Source organism: Lynx canadensis, chromosome B2, assembly GCF_007474595.2.
Source record: "Lynx canadensis isolate LIC74 chromosome B2, mLynCan4.pri.v2, whole genome shotgun sequence".
NCBI lineage: Eukaryota > Metazoa > Chordata > Mammalia > Carnivora > Felidae > Lynx > Lynx canadensis.
This window is the reverse complement of record NC_044307.1, coordinates 35729386-35739325: the sequence shown is the minus strand read 5'-3', so window position 1 is coordinate 35739325 and position 9940 is coordinate 35729386. Positions and strand designations below refer to the sequence as shown.

At 50.9% G+C, this 9940-nt stretch overlaps 1 long non-coding RNA gene across 1 annotated transcript; it reads left to right on the top strand.

The window, feature by feature from the left end:
• Window positions 1-2564: 2564 nt before the first annotated feature.
• LOC115513876 lies at window positions 2565-8063 on the top strand. The gene is made up of 3 exons (XR_003968823.1): window positions 2565-4074; window positions 6623-6679; window positions 7548-8063. It is a non-coding gene; the product is annotated as an uncharacterized LOC115513876 (long non-coding RNA).
• Window positions 8064-9940: the final 1877 nt, after the last annotated feature.

Below are 9940 nucleotides of genomic sequence, written 5' to 3'. Positions count from 1 at the left end.
TATGGCAGCAAAACCTTTCCACTAAGCCCTCTGGAAGTCCTCAGCTTGATTTATTTTTGGATTGTGTCTCCAGAATATGTCAAAATAGCTTTCCCCGCATAAGGGAAATGATTCCTACCCCCAGATCCTCGAGCCAATCTGAGACGTCACTGTGGCCCCTTCTGGCACCACATTCTTGCAACGTGTGGAGGAGGAAACATTGAAAAGCACATTTGTTTGAGTGGTGGAGTTTACTGCCTACAAAGTGCTTTGTGGCCTCAGAGCCTTGTTGCCTATAGGAGTAGGTTACTTACTCTAGGTAAATACCAGGATAGGGATTTTCCAGCAACATTCTTTTGCAGATAAGAGAGAAGCAAAGTGCAGGGGAAGAGAACATGTCAGGGTCTCACTAGAAGGTTGGCTTGGTCTGATTTTAGAAATCAGACTTTGTTCTTTGTTCTTCCAAATGGGTAATTCATGATCCCTAACTGCATCTGAAACCACAGGTAGCCAGTTGGGGGCAAAGTTTGTGGACAGAGAGATATGAAGCTTTTGTGTGACCTTTGGCGAAGCCCTTTACCTCCGGAAGTTGGTTTCCTTATTCATCAAGCGAAGATTAGAAGTAGTCCCCTGTTAGCCCCAAATTTCTGAATCTAGGTCATTCTGAGAAGATACCTTCGGTTGCCAAGTTTCCATTTAGCATGCTGTTTTGGAAGTTCGCCACTAGAGGCCGCTGTGAATACAGTTTAGCCTTGCTTCGGAAGGAAAGGCCTAGCCGTGCCTTTCGCGATTTTACTAAGCCAGGCCTGCCACCCCTTGGATGTGGTAAACCAGCAACTATTCAGACTGCAAGAGGCCAGAATTGAGATGTCAGCCTGGCACTAAGTCTATCTGTTGGTACATGCCGACCAACCCTCTTTCCTGTCTACTGGACTAGATGGAAGAGAAACCCACTGTGCATGGTAAGATTGGCTGAGCCCTTGTGACCACAGGGCCCAGTTCTATAGCATGCCTCATTAAAAAGAGCTAGTTCCCTCTAATATTCAGCTTTACTGTTGAATTCACTCATTTAACAAGTAATCCTTGTACCATTTTTTTTTTTAATTTTCTTTTTTTAGTGAATATTCATTTTTGAGAGAGAGCGCAAGCAGGGGAGGGCCAGAGAGAGGGAGACACAGAATTCGAAGCAGGCTCCAGGCTTTGAGCTGTCAGCACAGAGCCTGACACCAGGCTCAAACTCATGAACCGTGAGATCATGGCCTGAGCCAAAGTTGGACATTTAACCAACTGAGCCACCCAGGCGCCCCCTGGTACCCCTTTTATGCCCAGTAACATCAGATATTTTCAAAGAATCAGAAAATCAACCAGAAGGAAGCTTGAAATGAAGTTACCATTGCCCTTGTTCCATGCTCTGTGGAATTTTCTTATTTGTATTTTTCTCTTAATTCCCCAAATCAGCCTCTAAGGTTGCAAACTGGAGACCAAAGGTAAGTAGCACAAAGCCTTGTCCAGAGTCAATGAATGGATAGGATACCCGGTCCAGGGTTGCATGGCTAGTAAAAGTCCAGGGCTCGGACTTGAACTTGGGAACTTCTGATCCCAAGTTCAGCCCATTTATCTCCACTTTTGGCATACAGGGGAGGAAGATGACCAACAGATAAAGAGAATATCTAGTGGCAGGGTAGGGGTTGGATCCTGAATCTCTCGCTGGCCTGACCAATCTGCTGCTGCGTCCTAGGGTGTCCCCAAGCGGGGCTAGCTGGGAGGCTCCGGGCTTAGCTGTTTCGAAGCTCCTTCCCAGCAGCCTGAACCAGGCCTGTGGAGGCACAGCAGGAGGGAAGGGGGGGGGGAGGGAACACAAATGACCCTAATCAGTGTGTTTATTGGATCATAACTGTATTAGCCTCACAACTCAGCGAATCTCACAAATCACTTTCCTCTCCGTAAGGATTTAGCCACAGTTCCATTAAAAGCTGCTGGCCCACGTGTACCTGTGAGGAAGCTCTTGTACAGCAGAAGCAGCGGGGGAGGAAGGAGAGGCAATATTTCTACTTCCTCATTACGCTGACAGGGAAAATGGCCATTTCACATTCACTGTATAAGAAAAGCCCCCAAAGGGAAGGGAATCCAAGGTTCACATTGTCTTTTTGGCAACATTCAGCTCTAAGAAGATGTTCTCTTTGTGCCTCCCTTTTTGAAAGCATTTGTGATGCTGTTTAAGATAAAACAAGAGTCGGGAAGGAACTTGTGTTTGGGGAACATACCAGGTGCCAGACGCTTTACACGTATTATTCCCTTGAAACTCTCTGAAGGCCTGTGAACGAGGCCTCGTGATGTCCCATTCACAGGTGCATCCATTTCATGGGTGAAGGCTCCACTCAGTTGGCTGGGCCTTGGCAGGGCTGAGCTTCAAGCTGGGGGTCTGTGCTCTCCCTCTGCCATACCCCAGACTCCCATAGTGACAGCATTTACCTTTGTTCCCTCCTTGCACTCACAAAAATATGGAGACTGGTTTTCACGCAGGCCACTGTGTGACCGTGGCAGCTTCCTTCCCCAAGCCTCCGTCTGTGGAACGAGGGGCCCAGACTAAACCCGCTCTGGTCTAAACTCTGGATGATTTGATGAAGGTATTTTTCTCGCCCAGTAGCTCCCAGCACGTCCTTATCTAATTAGAATCTCAAACCAAACTTGGGGGGATGGTGGTATGGGTATTATTCCCATTTTTAAAGCTAGGGCTACTTGAGAAGCAGAAATGCAGTGAGGGGTTCAAGGTCACAGCATGAATGGAGAACCCGGCACTCTGCCTCCAGCCCCCAGGCACGCACGCAGGCTGTCAGCAGCAGCTCTGGGAGCCTGACATCTGAGCCTCACCCTGGCTCCTGATAGAATTATCAGCGAACTGGGGAACACATACTTCCCGTAATCAGGGCAACTTTTCTTAGCCAGGGGTGGAGGAAGCAAGATGTGAAGTGTGTCTGATGAGCTGCTCTTCCAGTGCAGGGCCTAGAGTGAATAAAACCCAGGGAAATCATGGCAGACAGCTGGAGATTCAAGCAGGCGAGCTCCAGGGGCAGGGCCACTGGGACTTTAGCTCCTGCACAAAGCCAGTCTCATGGCATTTTGTGCACGTTTCAGTCTTCAGCAGCCAGGCAGGCAAACGCGGGCAGCTTGGCATGAAAATTAATTTAGACCTTAAAAGAAGTGTTTCATCTTCAGTGGCTTTTCAGGCTGCCCCAATACAGGTGCAGCAAAGGGAGATGTGAGGGAGCAGTGGTGACAGAGGACCTGAGGGCTTGGGTGAAACCACAGCCTTGTACCTAATGGCCTCAGGTAGGGAGGGGCAGAGAGTCCTGAGGCCGAGGCAGACCCTCACAGCAGCTCGGACGGGGGAGAAAGGAGAGGGGTTTCTGGGAATAGAATCAGCTGAGGCCAGCCAGGTAAAAATCCAGCTATTCTGACCCTCACCCAGGCCTGAGCCTGCCAATCGGGAATGTGACAAGCGTGTTGGTGGGAGGCTGGGCCTTCAGGGAGGGACATCGTGTGCTTTTCAGCTTGTGAAGAAATGTGAGGATTCACTCTCCATTTCCCAAGATGCTCAAACAAGAGGAAATCGGCTTACATCAAGTGGAGACAGTTCAAGAGGCCCAGGAGCAGACTGGCTGGCTGGTCATAATGTATTCAAATGCAATTAAGTCCAGTGAAAAGAAGGAGGGAGGCTGAGGCCCGGGAAGGGCCACACTGTGGAGGACCAAGGACAAGGCCTTCAGGGCACGTCCCCTGCTAGTGAGGAGAGGAGAAAAAAATCTACCTAAGAGAACAGTTTTGGAGGTTCAGTGGAAGGACGGGTTGGAAGGACCTTGGCTTTTATTGTGGAAGGCCCAGAGACGGCACATTTGTGTTTCTCAATCAACAGAAAGTCAAAGGGACCCATGTCTTACCTGAAGGAGCCGAGGTGAGAGCAGATCCCTGAGACTCCTTCTAACCAGAGCTCCTGTTAATTTTTTTTTTTATCTCTAGTTTCTGTTTATTGGCAGAACAGCCTTGGGCAAATCTCTTCCCCTCTCAAGGACTCAGTTCCAGATCTGTAAAGTCTGGGTAAGTTGAATTATCTTTAAAGTAAGCAGCAGTGAGCTTTTTTTTTTTTTTTTTAATTTTTTTCAACGTTTTTTATTTATTTTTGGGACAGAGAGAGACAGAGCATGAACGGGGGAGGGGCAGAGAGAGAGGGAGACACAGAATCGGAAACAGGCTCCAGGCTCTGAGCCATCAGCCCAGAGCTCGACGCGGGGCTCGAACTCACGGACCGCGAGATCGTGACCTGGCTGAAGTCGGACGCTTAACCGACTGCGCCACCCAGGCGCCCCAGCAGTGAGCTTTCTAATATGGCAACTAACAATACCAAGTTTAGGGGCGCCTGGGGGGCTCAGTCGGTTAAGGGTCTCACTTCGGCTCAGATCATGATCTCGTGGTTTGTGGGTTTGGGCCCCGCATCGGGCTCTGCACTGGTGGTGTGGAGCCTGCTTGGGATTCTGTCTCCCTCTCCCTCTGCCCCTCCCCCACTTGTGCTTGCTCGCGCGCGCTCTCTCTCTCTCTCTCTCTCTCTCTCAAAATAAATAAACTTAAAAACAAAAATAATGCCAAGCTAAATACTGTATTAAATATGGGGGCATTGGTGACAGACAGTGATATCTACCCTGGACAAAGTGAGAAGTGGAAGGGTCAAGGCCCCGAGCATAGATCATATGGTACAGACCAGTGGGGGGCTGGAGACCTGGGCTATGCTGGCGGACATTGAGGTTCCTGGTTGAGGCCCTGAGTGAGGACTAGAAGGAGGCGGCTTGGTGTTGGGCAAAGGGGCTTTGGATCCACACGGTCCTGGGTTTGTATCCTATGGTCGTTTACCTGTGTGAGCTCAGACAAGTTAGGGTACTGAACTACTTCAGACCTCGGTTTCCTTATCTGTAAAATGGAGCAGATGATGCCCATTATTCTACAGATTTCTAGAACGTTCATTCAAAGTGATTGCTCCAACCCCACTGGACAAGCTTTTGAGGAGACAGGGTCTCCCTTATCTCTATATCCCTGGTAACCAACTAGCTTAGCTCGTTTGGGCAGCTAGTTTGGCACGGGGGCTTATTTGCCAAATGGGACAGTAGCATCATGGAATTAGTGTGAGGGTTAAATATGTGACAGATGTTAAATTCTCACCACGACGCCTATTACATGGCAGGTTCTCTGTAAAAAAACAAATATATAAATTCCTTCCCTTCTCTGTGCTACTACTGGCCAAGGGGCCCAGAGATTCTCGAACTGACGGTTGTCAAACAGTTTAACAACTGGATTCATCATAGATGCTCGATAAATGTTCGCTGGACAGAAGGCAAGATGTGCGTGGTGGGGAAGACCCAGGCCCTGTTTGGGACTTCTTGGTGGAAGTCCGGGGTCCTCATGAATGAGTCGATGTTTCAGAGGGAAGGGGCAGACTTTTCCTTTAGTCATTTGACTGACTGAGCCCCTGCAATGTGCCAGGCACGGTCTTAGCGGTGGGAAGTCCTTGCCTGCATAAAACTTATATCCTGGTGGGAAGCAGACAAGGATAATGCTATAAGGGAAAATAAAGAGGACCGGGGGACGAGAGTGACGAGGCACTGTGTTAGGTAGTGTGGCCAGGAAAGCTTCCATGCAGAGGGGGCATTTGGGCAGATGCCTGGCAGACTGGGCTGAGGGAACAGCAGGTAGAAAGGTCCTGAGACAGGAGTCGCAGGGCCAATGAGGAGGTCGGGGTGGCTGGCATGGGGTCAGTGAGGGGAAGAGAAAGATGGGATGAAGTCAGAGAGGTCACGGGGGTGGGGCCCACAGCCTTGTAAGTCCTTTCACCACAGAGTGAGATGGGAGCCAGTGGGGGGAGCTCCAGCAGAGTGCTGCAACTTGACTTTGGTTTCCGGTGCCTCTGTGAAGATTCTGGTCGCCAAACTGTAAGGGCTGGGAGGCTCCCCTCACTTGGAAAATCATGAGTGGCTGGAAGGAAGAAGAGAGCAGGAGAAGTGAGAGAGGAAGCTAGTGCCCACTGGGCCGCCACAGACCCCAGGGCAGGGAAGCGTGGGAGGAGTGGATCCTAGGGCAAGAGAGGCTGCTGGGCTGGCAGCGGGAGGGCCTGGGGCTTCTCTTTGCCCATGGACCCAGTTAGCTGGCGCTATGATCTGGGGAGAAGTGGGAGGGAGGGGCGGTGTGGGGTTCTGGTTGGGATAGTAGGGCACCTGGCTGGAAGACTGTCACCCTCTAGGAGGAAAGGGGACGAGAGGTGTGGAGAGCTCTGTGTCCGGCTTTAGCGTCCTCCTCTACTCCGGCAGAGCATGGCTTCTCCCCACACCTCCCAGGCAGGTCCTCACTGCTCTTGGGTACCTGACCTTGCTGTTACTGGTGGAGTTTCTTATCAAGGGAAGAGTTCAGGTGACCTTGAATGCAGCGTTCGCCCTCCCTACGCTTCTTAGTAAAAGAAGGGGTTTAACTAGATGGTCTCCAACCAAGCCCCTTCTAGCATTTCTATTAATGGATGGAATCAGACACTACATCTCTCCCACCTCCTTACTGCCATGTGGTTTCAGGTTTCTGCCATGCCCTCTATCTTTCCTTTTCTCTCCAGGGCTGCCATGTGTGATGGTGGAGGGTGTTCACTGCACAAGGACACCCAGCCAAGGGAGTAAGTAGAGGCTCAGACCCGCCCATGCCCTGCTTAACAAGCCATGTGCCCTGTCTGGCTCAGGGTTTCATTTACCCGGAGTAAAGAACACATTTTTCTAGTCTGTCCCTGTCCCATGCAGAGTCCTTCTTCTGCTCTTCTGGGTCCCTGTTCTCCGACCATCACCAGTCTCCACCAGGGCAAATCTGAGGGCGGCATTTACACGAAGTGTACTGAGAGGGTGGACAGTAGCTGCCTCCCCTGTGAGGAACTCTGCCTCCTAAACCCCGTGGTGCTTTTCCTCTCCTTATCAATGCTGCGAGTTGCCTCTCGAAATTGCTCTGCCGTCATTAACACCGCGGATTAGGTCAGACGAGCGCGTGTGTGCAGTCTTAGATGGCAAAGGCAAAGCGCTGATGCTGATTATTCTAGATCTTCTGGGCATGGCCCATTCCGTGCTCACAGTTCTTAATCAGAGGGACGCGCGTTGGTTACGCGGCCGGGTGGGCCAGGGCCATGGCTGGTTCTGATGTGGCTGCCAGGCCCAGACAACACGTCTGCAGCACCTGCCGGCCTGCTGGCATCACAAGTGACCTCAGTAGAAGAAATGGCCCATCGGATGGCATGCCTGCTGGCTGCTTTTGAACCATCAGCAATTCATTTGAGCAAGGACTATGAGCATTTTGCCCTGGGCCTGAACACCAAGTTTTGTGTTCTGGGGCTCACTCTGTTGGCCATGTGGCTGAGGGGTATCTTCCAGACCCCCACTCCTGAAGTGCTCCCTTCTGAAAAGCTTCTGGAGGAGGAGGAGGAGGCCAAGACCTGTGGCCTTGCATCATGGCCCCCCACCTCCTGGCCTCCTGTTCTACCTCCACCACCTTCACCCTAGGCTCCAGCCACACCGCGGTCTCCCTCCGGCCCTTGATCGCGCTGGTTCCCTGCCAGGAGTGCCCGCTTAGCCTTGTCCTGCAGGCAGAAGCTCGTCATCTGTGGCAGCTGCTGTCCCGGCGATGCCCTGACCTTTACCACTTCAGTATGTTCCAGTCCCACATCCGGATGCCAGCACCTGCGTTTCTTTGCCTGGAGCTTTCTCTGGCCTCTGGAACCTGCATGTGCCACTCTGTGCTGGGCAGAGGCCAGAAGTGCCAGGGAATTCCCCCTCTCCCCCCAAACAGGAACCCCCAGCCACTGACAAAAGTTGGTGTATACACACCCCTGCTCTCTCACCCCTGCGGCGGGCTAATTCCAAGGCGTGTTCTGCCAGAGCTCCTCAGTGCGAATGAGCCCTAGCTGCCCAGTGATAACCGGCTTGAGAAACCACCCAGGATTGCCCACTTACCTGTCTTACTTCCGCACTCCCCACAGCGTTTTCCTTCGTCTCCCAAATAAACTACTCACATTCAAATCTTTCTCTCTGGGTCTGCTTCTGGAGGAACCAAACAGACATCATCTTCAGTGCCCTTCTCAAGATCACCTCCTTTTTGCAGTTTCCCCTGACCCTCCCTTGTTTCCACTTTTGAGGCAAAACTGTTGGCCACTCTTTGCTTTTAAAATGTTTATTTTGGGGGGGGGGGGGGGCGCCTGGGTGGCTCAGTCAGTTGAGCATCTGACTTCAGCTCAGGTCATGATCTCGCGGTCTGGGAGTTCGAGCCCCACCTCAGGCTCTGTGCTGACAGCTCAGAGCCTGGAGCCTGCTTCGGATTCTGTATCTCCCTCTCTCTCTGCCCCTCCCCTTCTCATGCTCTGTCTCTCTCTCTCTCTCTCTCTCTGTCAAAAATAAATAAACATTTTTTTAATGTTTATTTATTTTTGACAGAGAGAGAGAGAGAGAGTGCGCACAAATGGGAGGGGCGGGGGAGGGGGCGGTGGAGACACAGAATCTGTAGCAGGCTCCCATCTGTCAGCTCAGGAACTGTGAGATCATGACCTGAGCCGAAGTCAGACACTCAACCACTCAACGGCTTGAGCCATCCAAGCACTCCTGGCTACTCTTTTCTCTTCCAAGGGCCTTTATACCTACCTCAGCAGCATTCTTCAAGTCTCACTGTGGTTTGTCTGTACCATCTGTCTGCATGTCCTGGGGCCCCTATTAACCTGAGGATTCTGTGGGGACAAAGTCTTTTCTTTTTTTCTTTTTTTTTTAGTTTATTTATTTTTGAGAGAGAGTGCAGGAAGGGGCAGAGAGAGAGAATCCCAAGCCGGCTCTGCGCTGTCAGCACAGAGCCCCATGCAGGGCTTGATCCCACAAACCGTGAGATCATGACCTGAGCCAAGACCTGAGAGTCGAATGTTCAGTAAACTGAACCACCCAGGCGCCCCAGGGGGCGAATTCTGTAAACCTAGGACAGCACCTGGCACAGAACAGGTACCCAATACAACTTTTTTGCTAAAGACCCAGCAGTGGAAATGCAATGACTAAGAGGGAATGGAAAGAAACAGGTCCAGAATGTTTCTAGAAAGAGGTCCTGGGACTGTTATCGCAGATGCTGTCACATTACAAGGTAACATGGTAGAACCTTTAGTCTTACTACTTACCTGCTGAACAACCTGCAGTGGCTCCCTTTGTTGCCCTCCCAAACAGGGCCTAATTTCATAGGTGGTTTTTGAGACCATCATCTGGCCCTACATCTGGCCTCCCTAAGAGGCAGTCAAACTTTGGTCCCAACAATCGGAGTTCAAATTTTCACTCTGCCAGTTCCCCCCTGGGTGTTCATGGGCAAGTTACTTAGCCTCTCTGGCCACTAACTTCTTTATTTATTACATGTGGACAGCAATGCCACAACACCTATAATTATTTTGAGAATTTAAAATCATGTATGGTCCTTGTGAGATATACTAAAACCACAATTGTACACTTAAAATGGTGAGTTTTATGGAATGGGTATAATATTTCAAAAAAAAAAAAAAAAAAAAAAGAATCATGGTGTCTAGCCCAGGGTAGGCTCTTTGAAAATAGAATGGTGGTTATCAAGAAGTTTCCCAAATGGCCCCAGCAGTGTGCCAGTCACACAGTAGGTACTCAGTAAATACTGGTGGAATGAATGGATAACGGTCCACAAGTAGGTTTGCAGCACTGTCTGGGAGAGGTATGGGGGGGATGGGAGGGTGGTGGGCAGAGAAATTTCAAGCCCAGTATTGCATCCCTCAGGAAAGGAGGCTGGAATTATTCTCTGGGGAGGTAGGGCTAAGGGTCAATCCAGGAGTGGGGCCCTCAGACCCGTGTGCCCCACCGCCATGGGAGTCCCAGCGCCTCTGCCCCTTGGTGTCAGTCCCAGGTGGCAG